At 37.5% G+C, this 12024-nt stretch overlaps 1 long non-coding RNA gene across 1 annotated transcript; it reads right to left on the bottom strand.

Annotated features, from left to right (window-relative positions):
• Positions 1 to 7940: 7940 nt before the first annotated feature.
• On the bottom strand, positions 7941 to 11162 carry LOC131253998 (uncharacterized). The gene is made up of 3 exons (XR_009175418.1): positions 11036 to 11162; positions 8747 to 8788; positions 7941 to 8464 (listed from the first exon to the last, which is right to left on the bottom strand). It is a non-coding gene; the product is annotated as an uncharacterized LOC131253998 (long non-coding RNA).
• Positions 11163 to 12024: the final 862 nt, after the last annotated feature.

Here is a 12024-nt window from a genome sequence, read left to right on the forward strand (position 1 = left end):
ACTAAACTATATGCGATGTGATGAAAGGTAGTCCTTGGCCCTTAACCATGTGACACCGAATATGAGTCATTAGCTATGTGACGTGTGAATTGGTTGTAGAATAAGACTTAGTATAATGTAGTGTAGCCATGAATGGTGGGTGCGATTGTGATTATTTAACTATATTTAGATATTTTGAAATTTGCATGGATACTAGATCATGATAGTAATCATATACATACTAAACTATGTAAAATTGCGGTATTTGCGGCCTGACCATGTGAAAGTTTAAATAAAGCGGTTGCCCCATTATGTGAGCTATGAGGTAGTGAAAGTACATAACCATCTAACCTTAAGTCCTTTATTATGGCAAGTAGAGTGACATTTGTGTGGCCACTGAACCATATGGACTTCTGATAATGGATTGACCATAAGACCATGTGGGCATATGAGAATTGTGTGATTACTCAAACTCGTGGACTATGCTGATGGTGTAACCTCTTAGGTATGTGAACTTAGGACGTGTGTCAGATTGATTATGTACCTTGATGTAATTATTGCATATTTCACCATTCATCCATTAGGCTAGCTAATTCAAGAACATGATTCCAAAATTACCTAGATCCAATTCCTAAATAAGTCAAACGATATGAAATATTGTTAATTGAACGTATAACTTTCGAACACTTGTGAACCCCACTCAATGTACGTATTTTATCTACACTATTCAATTGTTTTGCCAACCAAATAGTTCGATCATGGAGCCTGCTGATGTGTGCCTTGTACATCTGAACTGTTCTTCCTTATACTACCTTAATGTATGTGAGTTACCTATACTATCTACTTGTTGGGACCCACCATAATATTTGTGTGTGGACCCATCTGCTTGTAGGACCACTTGGAAGTAGGACCCACTACGTTGTATGAGACAAACCTATGTCATCCAACTATGACTAACTCTTATGTGTATATTATATACCCAAGTCGTTCAACTTAGGCTCATTGTATCTTATGAGGTTTAACTGTGCCTTCCAAACCATTATAGAACTACTATGGTAATTATTTACAAATCCAACCTACTAATAGCCCACTTGAAGGTGAAACCCACTACATTATATGAGTTTCATAACTACTTGGTGCATATACTTTGCATTACCACCACTCATTAACCATAAGGCCCACTTTAGGTATAACCATGTGGTCCCAATAGAAGAAAATCATGTCGGGCCAAAGTCGCTAATGGAATATCTATCTTGCGAAGGATATGGTGTAATTCTGAATACAATTAATGCTCATGATTATGATAGCTATAGATAATATTAGTGATGTTAGTGATTATGGTTAATAAAAGTATGTTATTTAATATCTTGATTAATGTTGTTCCACTTCCTAGCATACTAAATTCATCTACTTAAACATGTTAATATTGATCATACTCATGTACCATGGAATGATGGTATGTGCAAGTGTACTTCAATACATTTATTCATGTGTAAGATATGTCCTCTTCAGTTTAGTCACATGACCATGGATTGATATAGTTGATAGTGGTACATGATGATTATATGTCATTTTTGGCCTAAAGGTTAAGCAGACCCTAAACTCATGGCATTATATGCATACCACATGCCCTTGAACGTATGCCTTATCATAATTGCTTGAATTCATGCATAATCATGACAAATATGATGATCGAATTACCACAGTCGTGCCATATAACATGAGTTGGATCTTGACGACGAAATGTACATCTATGATGATGACTCAGGTTATCTCTGAAAATGAACGGAACACCGAAAGTGTGGAAATAGTGGGGGATGATGTGCCCCTTGGGTTGAAAGTCCCTAAACCCCGATGTTAACTAGGGATGCCTCACCGTCGGGCCGAGTGGATACATGGGTCATGAATTCAACTCCCACTGATGAGGTCCAGTTAGAAGTGGTGGGTCCAACCTGCTTAAGGGCTACGGTGTAAACATGGACCGGTCTGACTCGCCGGCAAGGAGAAGCGCGAATGAGGTCCTCTACTGGCGTGTCGAGTGGAAGTCCACCGTAGGGCGGGTATGCGAGGTCGATTACTGGTGCCCTGTGTGCATGGGTGTTGACCACGGTGTTTCCCATGATATACAGTTATGATATGGCATGACAACATCATGATGATGATATGATTATGGATATATGTAATACGGTTATGGTTGCGGTATAAAAAATGAAAATGTGACCTGGTGATGCTGGTAGCATTGACTCAAAGTGTTCCTATGTTGCATATGCATTGCATTGGCATTGGCATCATACTTTACATATTACATGCCTTTCAGCATACATGATTTCTTTGTGGCATATTTATCTTGCTTGCATGTAGGACACACTGCACACACATGTGTACTCACTAGTCTTTAAAAGCTCAAGCTTTCCTTTATAATTTTTTTCAGGTCGGTACCAAGAACAAGAGCAGTAGATGATACCTATCTCATTATCATTAGACATTATGCTTCTGATTCATTCTAATGGATGTGTACTATTGTGAAATAATTGTATTGTAAATATATTTTATAGTGGAAGCTGGTTATTTTGCTTATGTTGGAGATGTCAATCTTTATGCTAGATATCTATTATTAAAAAAGGAAAAAAAAATCTTCTAAATTTTATAGTCGGGCGCCGAGCTCAGGACTTGGTGTATGGATGCTGGGTGCCGAACTCGGAGTTTGACGAGTCGCGATCCAGGCCTGGCAATCGTAGATCGGTCGTGCGGGAGGCTGGGTTTGAGGTGCGACAAAGGGAATCCTTCATCTCCTTTCCTCCTTGTGGTGGTAGTTGAGGCTCTAAGTAAAATGATGGAAATGGTTAGACCGGAAGGTTCTATAAGGGATTTCAAGGAAAGGTTCTAAATATTGGTGTTGGGGGACATATAGGCTAGGCCTAAAAACTGATATGATGTGGGGCGTATTGGACTTGTGTCGGACAAAATCTTTTTGGGCCATAAATTTGAAAAATTATCAGGAAAATAGGAAAGAAAATGTAAAACACCAGAATCTATCCCTTTTATGTGTTTTCTATCAAGAATTCAATGGTGTATCAAACAATTCATTGATAAGAATGTTGTTTGTCAGCTTGGCCAGATGAACGTCAACCAAATAGACCTTAATCCTACCGGTAGTGCGTGCTGATCAAGAAATATCTCAAGGCCAATAGATGGTACAGCTTAAAGACCGACAACACAATTAATTGGTTATGGCCAAAACAATTCTAGCAAGAAAGAATGCAGAAAAGATTCCAAAGATGTTTGACTCAAAATAAAGTCAAATTACAAAATGAGAACGTTTCCCAAACACATACATTTTGTTACTTACCTAATGAATTGTCAGAAAATTCCCTAGTGACTTGGACATTTTTCCATTGTTGACAGTAACAAAACCATTATGCATCCAATAGCTCACATTGCTCACTGAACATGTAGCATAACTCTGGGCAATCTCATTCTCACAAAGAAGACCCACTCATTACCATGAATGCATAGAAGATGGAATTTAAGTATCATTGTTATGCTCTACAGCTATAAGCTTTAATAAACCAGACTAGGACATGTATGCCTCAAAATCAGACACAAGTTTAGACACATCCTTATCACTCTCTCCATCAAAATGAATAAATGAAACAAAATCTTAAATTACAACTGATACAGAGACACAAATGATCCATGAAGAATCTTACATGGAATAACTTCCATAGGAATGGCACCATCAACTCTTTTTCTTTTTCTTTTTTCTCTTTTCTTTTTTTTGAATTACTTAAATGAGTCAGATACCGATTCATTTACAAGCATAATCGACAAACACATTGTCAAAACTAGAAGATTTGATGTTTAGAAGAACACTACAGCTTCAGTTCCATAAAAATAAAAACAGACTTCCCACAACAATATGGGTACTAGTATCATTGATTCCAAGTAAAAGCAACATCTGGTTACCTGGTTTTCAACTGCAAATCTTGTCGGAGTCCTTCTATCTTCTCATGTGCGTGAACAGAATATCCAGATACATATAACTATTTGCTTTATAAATAAGCATAGCACCAAAAAAAAAAAAGAACAAAAACATTTTCTTAAGGTACCACTCACATTGACCACTTAAGCACATTATAATGGAAAATGTCCTAAAAAATTAAATTCCACTAACTAAATCTCATTGATTGTAATCAACCTATGTAATATACTATTAGATAGTGCTTGGTTGTAATCAACTTATGTAGTTGTAACATCTCGAAAAAATCAATACAAAGGCCCGAGTATCACCTCAGGCAGAAATCACTAAGGACCGAATTCTTTAGAAATTAGACGAAAATTAATTAAGTACTAAATTGAATTAATCAGTGAATTAGCTCGAACCACTTTTTATATAAACTGTAAGACCCAAAACTATTAGAATTGCTAACTTAACATTACCTGAAAATCTAAGATTAGTCTCAAAAACCAGTTGCTCGCAGGAGCACATTGAAACTCCGTATTAGACCTGGACCGTGCGTCGAAAGTCTGATTACAGCGAAACCATAACTTTATGACCACCATACTGGGCTTGACAACCATTGGGGAAATTGAGTCCAAATAGTATCCAGAAATGCACAACTTGAGCCTAGAGTGAAGTGTGTAAGAAACACGAATATCTTTAAAAAATGAACTCAGATTTAAGTGAATTGGGCCATTCGCTTGTAGGCCAAATTTAAGTTTTTAGACTGTCAGATTCTGACCCAACTACACCCTTGGATCAGGAAAATTTTCCTGCACCCATTGGTATACTTGTGGCCCTGATCGAAAGACGATGACCGTTGAACTGAAACAGGTCCTCCACAATCGATCCACTAATTTGATCGGACCGGAATCTTAACTTGGTGCAGATCCATTGTCAGGGAACTTTCTTCAAACCGTATGCGAGCAATGAACCTCCAGATGAGCTCCGTTGGCCCGAAACAGCCACCCTTTGGCTATACCCTAAGTATACCATGGCCCTGGGGCCATTGACATCAGTTCTGGGCCTGTATAAGGACCTTAACCCACCCCTCTCTCATTCCATACGAATTTTCCTAACCCTAGGAGAGAGGAGAGAAAAGAAGAGAAAAGAGTAAGAGAAGGTAGAGAGTTCAGGAGATCGTTACTGGGATTCATTCCTACTGCTCCTCATGTTGAATCACCACCCTACCATTGCCATGTCATCAATTCTAGCTTCGATTTAGGTAAGAAATCCCAACCATAATCTCGTTCTTGGAATCCAAATAGAGGAACTAGTGAAATAGCTAACCTATTTCAATGTTTAGGTAGCCGTTATGCCATAGATAAAGACATGGTGTGCGAACCGAGTTCATAACGAGCGTACCGACAAAAGGTGCATATTATAAGCATTTAGGTTATGGTTTTCAAGGCTTTCAATGTCAGCAATGATTTATCTTTGACTTGATTGCTGCCATATGATCTTAGTTATGATGCTTTCGATATGTCATGTATGTGTAAACTAGGTGGTATACAAAAATGCATTTCATATGTTTGTTGAAATGTTTGAATGAATAGGAAATTATGATTCACGCTTCCCATGACAATTAATATAGAATTCATGTTAGTTGTACGTATAACAACCCCTTTATGAAAGGATTTGCCATAATATATGTTATAATAAATTTAGTACATGTATGTTGAGATGTGTAGTCTAAGTGTTTGATGAAATGTCTGAATGAAAATTTATTTGTTGAAATGTATTTAATGAGGGTGTTGAGATAGGATTCTCAATTACCTTATCTATAATTACAATTTCCTTCAATAACCTACCTTACTACTACTTGATTTATGGATGAAATGCCTATGTATGATAACATGTGTAATATGGTTGTTAAAATGCCCGAATGGGAATTGTATTTGAATTGGTGGTTAAATACTATTTGACTATCACATATGAATGCCTATTGTATTTGAGCATGATTGGGACTACTACGTAGTCTAGGCAATTAGTAACAGTTCCCGATCGAGTGGCCGAACTAATCTCGCCACAACAGATACGTTCGATGAATCTGAGTCGTACGGTGATTATCAGCGGTGGTTAGGCCATGAGGAGTGTGTATGCACTCCATGTCGATTAATCTAATGTGCGCTCGTACCAATCGAACTTGTCAAGTAACTCGATTGGCCTAATGTTTGTTTACCATGTATGGACGCTACTGCTTGAATCAAGGTAACACTTACCAATATAAAGCCCGTTTAACCTTGGTACCACGATCCGCTAAGACTCATGGGCCAGGCATGGTGGTATGGGACACCGTGGTCGAGCTGTCGCCTACGCTGGGGTGACGAGCCTCCCTATAGTGACCAGTGAGCAACCTAAACTCGTGAGCTGAATATGGTGGCATGGGACACTGTATTCGAGCTGTCGACCTATGCTAAGGTGACGAGCCTTCCTGTAGTGACCTCGAGTATAAACTAGACCTACGTTGAGGTGACGAGCCTCCCGTAGCGAATTAAACTTACCTATCCACTACTTTTCAAATTAGGGGTAATGTTGCCCTATAATTTACCTATTGTATGTGATTAACTAGGAATGATGACCCTAGATGGATCATTATTTGTGTAAGTGACAAAAAGGGAGGTACCTTAGCTTCCCGAATCAACTATATGAATAAGCCCAATCAAGAACTCGGCTAATACGTGCATGCACCGCATTGCATGTGCCTTGGCAATGAAGGCACAGTGGGGGTAACATGTGCAACCGTGAGATGGTGTCGCTGAGGGAGTGCAAGCGAGGGCATGCATCATTATAGCATATCATACCTGCATTAACAAGAGTACTTAGGACATGATTGTTGTGCTGCTTTATCATTACTGCTTGACTGAATTGATAACATGTTAAACTTTGCCTTATAGTACCACTGAGTTGATCACTCACTCCCACTCTGGGACAGTGTTTTAAAACACCAACCAGACTCTGTTTTAGCTGCAAATGATGGTGAGTTTTGCAAGGCAGAGCCAGACTTTTATAATGATGAGGAGTTCTCTTATGTGCAGTTACCAGGCGAGTCTATGTAGACCATGTACTGACCGACGGGATTACAGGGATTATATGATTTAGTCGGACTTTTACACTTTATTATTTTCTATATTTTGGAACAACCATGTATATATTCAGCCTGGTGACATGATCATACTCTGGGGGTTATAACCACTTATATATGTTATATGTTTATCACAATCTTTCGCTTGCTTAGTTTAATCATCTCTAGAGTATGATATGTTGTTTTAGTATAATCCCACTCATGTTTAATGTACTAATATGGACAACATTTAATCATCATTATCTATGTTGCATAAGTGATGCGTTGGAACTCGGGAGTTGAGCTTCTGCTCAACCCCTGATTTTCAGGGCATTACAGTAGTAGTCTATTACATTGTGCCTGTGGGAGTTGTGTGCCCTCATTGCCGGTCCCCAACCTGGATAAAAGAGAAGGGTTGCCTCAAGTTGGCGGCCAGCATCAAACTTATGCCATAACTTTCATCATGGATTCGAACCAAATCTCATTGATGTAACCACCTATGGTCCAAATCTCATTAGAAGTCCTTAATCAATTCCAACCAATAGAGAACATGAACCCAATTTTACTGTCTAAGCAATGACATTTTACAAGAAGTAGCCACCAGTGAAGAATGAAGAAATACAAAGAGAAGAAAGGTGAAACCAAAAGCACCTACCAAGAGCATCTTAACTTTCTGACATCCAAGATATATAAAAGCAAGAAACCTAACCCCACCCAAAATTGTAATAATTTTGTTAGTACTTGGATTAGTATGTGAAACCTGGAGGTAAAATCCTTCAAAACAAAACACAACTAGCGGTGACCAAGATGCAATTGTAAGCAACATCATAAATTAATCGAGTTTGGCTGATAATGAGTTAATGTGGCTAGAGTTTAGACAAATATAAACAATGAGCATCCAAACACACATTTAAAGAATCATGAGATTGGCGTCACTCTAACTTTTTGCTGAGAGCAAAGAAAACAGAAACCATCAACAAAGAAAAAATGGCTTCTCTGACTTTTCCCTGAGAGCGTTCTCCTTAATTTGACAAATCTCACCTGCTTACAGAAGGAGAAGACCTTCCCAAGTTCTCATGGTCTAGATTTTTTGTAACAACACCACAATGTGATGATTATGGTGTCCTAATACTTCCCAGTCAACTTTTTGTTGTCAGAGCATTGAAAGGAGAAGAAATTGGTGTATGTGCATGGGCATATGTTGGCTGAGGCACAATTTTAAAACTTCTGTTATGAGAAATCAACACACAAATTTAAGGAAACTATCCTCCAAGAAGGGAAAAAGAAACAAGAAGTGATCATACTGAAGTATTCAGTGCAGCACCAAAGGAATGAGATAGAGACTCAGGTGCAGAACTAGAGTTATTCACTACATCTAAACGCCATGGGGCTAATTGATACTGAGACTCCTTTAACTTTGCCTGTAACATTGAATGTAAATACAAGGCCATATTAAAAATCTGTAAAAGGATGCTAGCTATTTGATGTGCAAGATGATACCGACAATGGAACAAAAAACAAAAATGATAAATAAAAATGCCCCTTAATTCAACTTAGTAAAATCAAAGATGCCAGCATCCATATCATAGATAAATATTGGAACAACTTATCAGTATCACATCGTGATTTTTTTTATCAGTATCACAGATAAAACAGTATCACATCCTAATATTTTTTAAGGACTTGAAATCTACATAGTGCACCTCAGTAATGATGAGCTTCTCCTGCAGATGCTTAAACAAAACCTGGAAAAAGGAAGCACAATATGAGAGAATATGCACTGGGCATAAATAACCACATAATTCTGTAAAACTAAGTTTCAAACTACAAATACTTGTTTTTTTTTTTTTTTGGTCAAATTATGTCAATCATCAATTTGACATCAAGTGATCTAAGGGCTAGGATCATCAACTTGGGAGCCTTTAAGGGAATTACTTATCTTCCATAATGTCTGGCTAGCAATTTTTGACAAAATGCTCAACAATCATTTTATTAATAGTGCAGGTACAGTAGAATTGCAGTGAATTCCTTCCTAGTACCCAAACACGAGATTACAAAGAATTAAATTCCTAGTACCGAAACAAGACAACATAAACAAATTCTTTATGCACTTTTGAATTCTAGGAGCCACATGGCTCCTTCACATACAAAAATTAAGGGCCCGTTTCATAGAAGCTAAAAAGCTAGTTCAAGTCATTCTAGTTAATCATAATTACAAATTAGAAATCATGATTGTTGGTAAAGTTATTTGTAATCCTAAAAAAGAAATATGATCTCTAACACAAAACTATGATAAACTAAAATGCGATGAGCTCGTTTTTTAGGCATCTACTAACAAGCCCTGAGATTGTGCAAAATGCAATGAAAACCCTAGATTTGGAAATCCATTGTTTGGAGAAACAACAAACAAGACAACCAAAACACTAGATCTAAAGAAACTTGGTACGATACGAAGCATTAATGTAAGGATAAAATTATTTGATATTTTTCAATAGAATTTAAGATAGATATGAGATTAACTAAATTGAATCATTGGATATGAAGAAGCCTAGCAAAATATGGAGATTTATCCATGCATCCAAACAGCCCCTGTAATCAGATTACCTTGTTTTTTTTTTCAGCAAGAAAGAAACTGATATCCACACCCATCTTCATTAGTTTGGTCACAATGAATCCCTTTCCAGGAAGTGGTTCCTAGAAAGAAAAAGAGCTTCTAGATTTGGAACAGATGGGATGCATTGCCCAAATCACAAGCATCCCATTCTTATCCAACTGCAATTTTAGAACAGAGTCAAAGTCAGAATTCCAACTGGTGAAATTTCTGTTTTCCATGATTGCTATAGAACCAACACCAATTCCATAAATGTTAAACACACTAGAATTTCTCCCCTTTCATGTATGTAGGGAAGCAAACTCACATTATGGGAACCACAATAACATTATGGGAATCATTCCAGAGAATACGCACTGGGCAGAAATCTTAGTATGCATTCCATTCCAAAACAGACGTTTCAAATTTTGCATTTTAAAATGTTTACAGGATTCCCACCATCTCTATATCTATGTGCATGGTGTAGTACAAGTGGATATGCTGAGTCTGACATTCAGTAACTGAATATCATGTTCAAGATCCTATCATTGCTAAAGGAGATTATGTAAGTGCAGCTAAATGATCAGGAACCTTAGCCCCTTGCTAAAGGATATGTGCTTAAATGGAATCTTGATATTTATGCCCTCATTTTTCCACAAATAGTATATGCTCCAAATCTTTTTTTCTTTTTTTTTGTCAAGTTCAAAATCAGCACATGTAGGCTCCTTGTGGGCCTAGGTGGGGACGTGGGCCTACATCACATGGAAGAGAATGGAGTTGGCAATTTGTAGAATCTCTACACGAAAGATCAATAAAGTTGGCATATTGTCGATTGTAAATAGTTAGGTAAAACATTACAGGCAATGAAATAACCGAACTCTTAGAATCCACCTAGGGTTGCTTTGGCTACAAAAGGAAGTAAGCCAACCAAATGCCAATGAAAACAAACAAAGAAAATAAAATTACCAAAAAAAAGAAGAAAGAATTATTTAGAAATGTCAAAATTAGAATAATTCTAGTCAACTTAGAAGTCCAGGCTCAACAGTCAGGAATGAATCTGCTCCATTCTGGCTCATGGAGGTTAGATGCATCCAGATCTTAGAAGAACCTCATTCATTTCAAGTAGAATAAAACAGCTAATTAACTATAACTCATAAGTTTTAGTTCAAAAATATAAAGGGAAATAACCAACACAATTTTAATACTAAGCACAGATATGGTAGAAACATTACCGATCTTATGATCCATTCCTATGATTAATCCCATAGTTAGCTTATACAACTGAATAAATTAGTGCTGCAGGAACTAATGCAAAAATAGCAGAGACCAAATAGCTATTAAAATAAAATCCTTACATACAACATGAAAGCCAGAAAATATATGCAAAAATATGAATCAACACCTGACCAAGTCACCTAGCAACCATGTTAGAAGATAGATTAGTTGATCACTGAAGGTAGAATCCTCACTGGTAGGGCTTCTTGAGCCTTTAACCTTAAGTATCTGATCATGGTTCATGTGGAGGAAAGAGTGAGCACTCTGCAAATTATGTCAGACCAAGATGGATTTTAGGGTCTAAAATAACTGTCAGTTCTACTAGTCATTGTAGTTCATACTTCGTCTCCATAATAATTTATTGTTTTGTAGTGACTTTTTTTTTTTTGCATCCAAACACAACTTTTGTTTCTAAATTTCAAAGCAAAGAGCTAGAATCCACCATTTTGTGGTGACATACTTGGATTAAAAAAGAAAGGGAGGAAAAAAAAACTTCTGCTATGAAATGCATATGCAAGCATATGTTAACTTGACAGCAGCACCTAATGCATCAAGGAGATTTCCATCTGAACTTACAACAAGGCCATCAATATATAGGTCCCAACACAACTTCCTTTCCACAACCATCAGAGAGGAGATATCGATTCCCGCTCTTGTTCCACTCTTACCACCCAATAAACATCTCTGAAGTGAAACTAAGAGCTCTGCTGACAACTCTTCACCTCCTGTCCCCTTCACATTGACAATAACATCCATTGCACCCATTCTAACTTGTGCAAAACCATTTGCCTAAGGAATGACTCCAGTTTTAACTGAGATCGGTCGATAATGCAGTCTTTTACAACAATCAATCGAAGGTCTTGTGCAATCCCACCCTGTATAAAATGCTTCTCTGCAATAGATAATCCCATCATCCCTACAACAGCATCAGCTTCTCCCTCTCTCTCTCTCTCTCTCCCCCTGCAATTGGTGCAGCAACTCCGCTCCTCCCCTCTAATCGGTCGGACTCTGCAATCAAAGCACAATTTCTCTACTCCCCTCCAGTTCAGCGTTGATTTGTAGAGACTTAATGCAAACATGATATACCAAACATATACATGAATTGATAAGAAGGGA

Source organism: Magnolia sinica, chromosome 8 (genome assembly GCF_029962835.1).
Source record: "Magnolia sinica isolate HGM2019 chromosome 8, MsV1, whole genome shotgun sequence".
Classification (NCBI taxonomy): Eukaryota; Viridiplantae; Streptophyta; class Magnoliopsida; order Magnoliales; family Magnoliaceae; genus Magnolia; species Magnolia sinica.